Source organism: Pagrus major, chromosome 4 (genome assembly GCF_040436345.1).
Source record: "Pagrus major chromosome 4, Pma_NU_1.0".
Classification (NCBI taxonomy): Eukaryota; Metazoa; Chordata; class Actinopteri; order Spariformes; family Sparidae; genus Pagrus; species Pagrus major.
The window spans coordinates 34,397,775-34,404,632 of record NC_133218.1 but is presented as its reverse complement, the minus strand read 5'-3'; the positions used below and the strand labels follow the sequence as shown (position 1 = coordinate 34,404,632).

Sequence of the window (6,858 nt, the reverse complement as noted above, 5' to 3'; positions counted from 1 at the left end):
TGGCCATGGTAGGAAACCTTGCTTACTTTCTCATTCTTTGAGCAACTAATTTCTCACCATTTCACCGTTTGTGTCACCACCTTGAGCATGTCGATCGTCTTCCTCACTGTTGCTGTGCTCATCTGAATCTATGAGGAGCACAGCGACACTGGGCTCCTCTGGGACACGTGTTGAGTCGTCCAGTTCAAGATGTTGTTGTGTTTTCTCTCTTTTCCTGTGTTTTGCTTGGAGTGCAAGAGCTTAAACTTTGACTTGCACTTCCAGGATCCACTCGACAGCCCTGCAGCAGCCTGAAAAGTCTCGACGACAGGTATGGTCTCAAATGAAGTGCTCTTTGTGTGCTTTCGGAACCTGTTCACCAGCGTAGACGGACATAAGCCTCTGTACTCAGGAAGACAGTGGCACACTCAACGGGCTGTCGGACCTGTTCCTGACGCAGGCCACCTTTGGATCCAGCATGCGGCTGATCACGTAGAACCAACTGTTCCATCTTGTACCCATTTGTTGCTGCTTTGCTCTCAGCTTGGTGCTGGTCAGCTCACTCTTCTTCAAAGTGTTCAACACAGCATCTTGCAGCCCCGAATCTTTGCTGAGCTAGGCATTCCTTCAGATGCATGGATGACAATTAACTGTAGTCTATGGCCAGCGCACCTGAGAAAAGTAACCCCATGCCTCTTTACCAGCATCCTTACAAGCAGCAACAGCATTAGCAGCATCGGCATGTACAACAACCAATACTTTAGTCATGGATATACCAAATTTCTCAGTTGATATTCCCACCTTAGAAGAATTCTTTTCAGCAGTGGGTCAGCTATAAGTAGCATTGACATCCTTCTTATGACATCCTTCCCTCTTATGGAAAAACACACATTTAAACATGAAATCCAGGAATGAAGGAACCATTTCTAAATGTAACTTTCGCCTAATGAAACTATTCATCACAAAAGTCAAGACTTACGCAGGACGGACCTAATTTACAAAGGTGTAGTTTATTCTGCCATTAATTAGAGTAGATATTGTTGAGTAAAGCTACAGTAGTACTGATTGTAATCAGAAATGCACTAGCATTATTATTACATTTAGTTCTATAGGTCTATATGCGTATAAACAAACTGCTTACAACTTGCACTGCAAGGCGGCAATGCCATACTAGCTAATAGCATCTGCTTGAGGGAGTCTTTGTTGATTTCTTGTCTGAAACGCAACACATAAGGAGTATGTAATAGTCTCTGTTGTCTTGTTGTTTTGAGGTTATAGAGCGCCAGGATGTTTTCTTCTCAAATCTTCATGTATAGCGGTTAAAATGGAGCAACAGGCTTTTGGCAGTAAAGCTCCCAGTTCAGCATGCCAGAACGCAGGAGACCGCACGACTGAGGATGAACCTGACCCGGCGATGCATCAATGCATTCCATGCAAGCCGATGCATTTACATCAGCGTAATCTGTGACATCAACTTGTTCTGGACCTAAAGGAAACTAATTTAAACTGTCTACAGGTGAAATCTACAGCTTCAGCTGCAACAGAAGTTTAAACGGAGTAGATTTAAAGACAAATTCTCTCTCTTCTCTCCTAAAGACAGATGCAGCATCGCACACAGCAACATATTTCCCAACATTCAATATAAAACAGCCAAAAAGCAAATAGGATGACTTCTGAGTCTAAACCCAAACCTGCAGCTCCCCTTGGCTTTACAGAGTTTTATAGTGAGTTTCAGCTGACTGTTTCACTCGTCTAGCAAGCAGTTATTTGCATTGAGCTTTAGCATGTTGGAGCATAAGCAGCTAAAGAATTTCCTTCAGGAGTTGGTGGAGCTAAAAGAAGAGTGAATATTGGACTGACGTCCACCAGATCGCTAGAAATGTGACTCCAAATAATTCATAATGTTGCTAAGTAGCTGCTACATGTGTTAGTTTGCAACTATTTACCAATATGTTAGCTATGTGAAGTGTGAATATGTAGTTGTATAATAGTTTGAGATCTAAATGAATTAATTGCTCATATAGATTCACATATAGAGGCAAAACTGAAGTAAAAGAAAATAAAATTGTCGTGGCCTGAAAGGCAATGAGCCAGAGTTCCCACTTATTCCACATAAAATATTAACAACGAGGTTTTACTGTTGTAATGGCTCAATTTTGCCTGTCAGACAAATTAGTATCAAAACCTTACAATTAATCATTTTGTGGAAACTAGGCACCAAAATGCGCCCTTTATTACATCTATTCTTTTTTAAAAATAATAGAAAAGTGACACGTACCCAGAGCGCCGACATTAAACAAAAAGGGTAAAACACAGCCTCATATTTGTTGTGTACACTTTTTTCGGGACTGGAAGGCAGATGAACTGACGGTGCGTTGAGTTAGATTGATGCATCCCCTCCGTCTGACAGGTCTGAATCATGGCTCTAGCCACACACACCACCAGCAGCTCTGGAATGTCTGATAAAATGATATTAATTCCACACATTAATGAGATTAATGAATCTGTGCAGCTCAAAGTAGAGGAACCAGCTTTTTTCTTTTTGTCTGGCCCTGAAATAATAACACAAAAGGTAATTATAGTGCATCCATCAATCTGCTGCTGGACAGTCTAATTATCTGGGCATTTCTGAAGTGCTCTCACTTCTTCGCGCCCATTTGTATTGTGTGATATGTTATTTTTTCATTAATGGAGAGCTCATCTGCAGCTCCCTCCCTGCATGTTACAGTGACTGGCTGTCAGCAGGCTGCAGCAGCTATGATTGAGGGGTGAGGGTCTGGAGATTGAGAGATCCAAAATTCCCATGATGGATGAAGATGTCATACCGCTAAGAGGTACACATCATCGGCTCATCATGCATCTTGACAAAGCACTCTTATCCTCCAAAGGGGAATAATGAGGATGCTGACAGCACATCTACTATAATCAATGGCTTTCAAATGAATAATCAACTCTACTAATTGAACAAAGAATTTCTTCTTAGATTTAGTCTCTAGGTAAAAGCTACTATAGCCTAATCCTGAATTTGTCTTTTACTGCAGTGATGTTTGCACATCGGACGGCAAGTAAGAGTTTTATTGATTTCTTTTTATATATGCGTATCGCTGTGTATTTTATGCACTTTGCTATGTCACTACTATTGGCTGAAGCCTTTACAGGAGCAGCTGACCATTAGGAAGTAAAATCTGATACTGATTCTTCATTGTAATAAAGGACATTGTAATATTTTGACAACAAAATTGAATCTGAAGGTTTAATTGATTTTCTTTTGCAGCTCAAAAAATGTGCAATTTCAACAAATGTATGCACATCCAGATGTAAACTTTTATTTTCATATTACGTTTTTTTTTTAATTGAAATTGGGCATTAATGCTCAACGTATAATTACTAATAACACCCAGAAACCCTGCCATGTATCTGCCGAAGCAGCTGCAAAAAACCACTACCAAAACTCAGCCTTTCTAAAACAAACTCTTGAGCTCCATCATCTGGACTGTAATGGATTTCCAAAACAATAATAATTATGTGAGCTGACCGAAGCGGAAGAGGGTTTGGCTCTGCCTGGCCTCCGTCCCGACTAATTGTGAAGCGTTACAGAGAGCCACTTCCTGGAGCTTCCTCACTAATGGTTACAGACGATTTACATTTTAGAGAAATGTCCCCCAGCTGTCTAAGTAACCGGGTTTAGATTCCCTCCTCTGCATAGGAAACCCAGAACCCGTCCTTCCAGTGCGTCACAGAGAGACTCCAACTGTTAACCTACAGTTTACATCTGTTTCTCTGAGTAACCAGGCTCCGCTCCACCTGAACAAACTATTACACAAAGTCCGTCTGTTAAGTTTCTTTAACCCATTGTTTAAAGGAGGAAGGAGCTGTCCTGAGTTTTCCATTAGCTCAAAAAATGAATTGAGAAATGCCTTTTAAAGCCTTTATACGCCAAGCATGCCACAAATCACTTGACAGACAATGTTATGATGTGTCTCCTGTCTCGGTGCAGGGGCTGGCTCGAGGGCAGAGTCACCCCCGTCTGATAAACACTCCCTCAGCTCTCCACAACCGTAGCCTAGGGGGGAGTGCAAGGGGAAAATGTACAATCTGTACTTGGGTTACAGCTGTAGAGCCAGCCACAGACAGGGTAATGGTAATATCATAGAGTGGCCTCAACTTTAATTTCAATAAACTCATTAAAATTTGAGACAAGTCATTCCACTCCATTCAAGTGTCTTGTAAATGGCTCATAAATGTCCATTTCTCTTTATAAACACCGGGGTCAGTTACTTGTCAGGCCTGGCAGAGGGACACTTACTCAAAAGTGGTTTCTCGTCTTTGTTTTTGCGTGGAGGCAGCACAGATGACAGTAAAATAAACAAATGAAGAAGAATGTAAAACAAGACGCAGAGCTCATCCTGTCCATGTCAGAGAGGCGCTGCCACGTAGACACCCACACAACGCGATGGATTTCACATGTATCATCTCTCATCTCTGGCCACTCGTCCTACATCCTTTGAAGCGAAGACAAGTCCTTATAAAGAACAACAAGTCATGTGATTATTAACGTAATGCAGTACTAGAGCTGTAAATCAATGAAGAACATTTCCTGAGCATACAGAATGTCGCATACATGGTTGAAATGTTAAATATATTTGTAGAAGCTACACAGACCCATATAAATATTTTTTGCTTTGGTACACTATATATAGTAAATGTATATATGATATATTTTTCTTGTGTGCAAGCAGTAAGCTAGACAGAGCCAGATATGTCATCCAGTGTTTAAAGCTGCATTAATACGTTTTTGGCCACAAGGGGGCAGATAGACAGCAAATCCTTCTGACAGACGCAGCTATATTAATATTGAGACAATATTGTAGGGAGGACTTTTGGTCCTTTCTCAAAATAATGTGAGATTTTTGATAAATAATTCTAAGTAATTCTAAGTAATTTTTCCATTTTTCATGTTATTTTGTCAAAGTTAGAAATTAAAGCATCGTGACAAAGGCAAAGGTGGATAAAGGCAAGTATTAACTGAAATGCAGCCTTTTAAACCAAGGAAAGACATCACTTATGCCATATAACGACATAACAGTATCCAAAATCTAAGATGATATTTTCTCACTTTACGATAACGATATCATATCGATATATTTGCCAGCCCTAAAAAGTATATAATGACTGTAAGTCTGATAGCTTGTGCCCCTCTCTACCTCTATGTGCCATAAGAAAATATTGTTGAAAAAATATTGTCATTAGAGATGATGTTCAACACCATATTGCCCAAAGAAAAGAGTAGTTTTTTCCTCTTCTCTTTAATTACTGACATGCTCACTCAAACAGTGACAAAAGAAAGAAAGGTAGTAAATGCTATAATTAATGAGAATGAGAATTTTTCCAAAGGGAGCAAAAACATACGCTGTTGCTGGTATCTCTCACACTCTGTCCACATACACCCCTTTCTCCTTACTTGGTATTTCACTTTCTCACCTGAGTTGTTCGAAGTGGGATTGTCCCTAGAGGTAAAATTTGGGGATGCAGTTTTTGCAGTTTGTCTTGGAAGACATGGTGGTGAACATCTCGACAAACACTGCAGTACATTAGTTGCAGTTTTATACTATTGCTTCCTTTCTTCGATGAAGTAGCACTTTTGTAGGCAAAGCCTTCCAGACTTTGTTTTTCTCCCTATTGTACTTGTACTAACATCACTCCACCAATGTTTATATTCCAAAACAACTCCAGTCCATCAAAATTAAGTATTAGTTAGACATCCTTCATTGGCAGGCTTTGCGATCCATTCAAGTTTAGATGCCAAAAGATTTGAAACGCACCCAAAAACAACATCAGTAAATGTGACGGATCCCAAAACGTCCCATGCGAGGCCTCGTCTGTACCGTGACAAGTGCTTTGTGCTTCCTTTTCCTCTAACATGAGAAATTCAGCTCAGCCAAGACTATAGCATCTTTAAGTTGAGTTATTTGCTGCAGTGTCTGATAGATCACCTTCACCGCTTGACTTGTGTGGTTGGAGGCAATTTCATTTTCCAGCCCCTCTCAGAAGTTATCTAAATGGATTGTACAATAATCTGTTGTGCCCTGAAACCACACAGCAAATAATTATTCTGTGTTCAAATGTTTGACAGGAAAAATTAGTAACAATCACCAAGAGAGCAGGTGTTTTTTCTTTTTCCTCCCCCCTCCTCCCCCCCCTCTCCCCCCCCTCCCCCCCCCTCACTGAGTGCCCGCAGCAGAAAAGGTTGTGTACAAGGCTAGTATTGATTTTGAAACCATTTGACAAAGAATAAATAAGACGGGAGAGGAGGGAGGCCTTAGCCATGAGCTTTTTGATCAATCAACATGTCACAGCTGGAACTAAATTCAATTCTTATTTATCAAAATCCCCTGCTTGGTTAGAATGCTATGCAGCAATGCTTTGCAGCGGCCCTTAACAGTCCTTTGAGCCACAAGCATCACTGTCACCGCCATAGATTTCATGACGGAAATACTTTGCCGTGAAATCTTTATCATCCAAAGACGATAAATTCATTTGAATTGCATGAGCTTGTGTATTAACAGAGACGCATTGCATTTTGTATTCATGCGTACGGTCGCCGTTGTCAGAGAACATGCAAACCACTACTGACTCAAATAATACCCTGTACAGAGTAAGATATGTAGCTGCTGCTGCTGTGTAGGTCGAGCATACAATTGCATTTATGTCCACAGATGAGCGGCTATTACTTTTCATCCCCGTGGATCTGCCACGAACCCTGTAATTTCTGACAACCTTCATGTATGTTCATAAAATGGAGATCAGAGGTCAAGACACAACCAGTGATTTCACAACAATACAGTCTGATGAACGCTGAGCGCCCGGAGCACCTTCATT

At 40.7% G+C, this 6,858-nt stretch overlaps 1 long non-coding RNA gene across 1 annotated transcript; it reads right to left on the bottom strand.

Moving 5' to 3' along the window:
* Positions 1-3,893: 3,893 nt before the first annotated feature.
* Positions 3,894-4,495, bottom strand: LOC140994345 (uncharacterized). The gene is made up of 2 exons (XR_012178728.1): positions 4,286-4,495; positions 3,894-4,042 (listed from the first exon to the last, which is right to left on the bottom strand). It is a non-coding gene; the product is annotated as an uncharacterized lncRNA (long non-coding RNA).
* Positions 4,496-6,858: the final 2,363 nt, after the last annotated feature.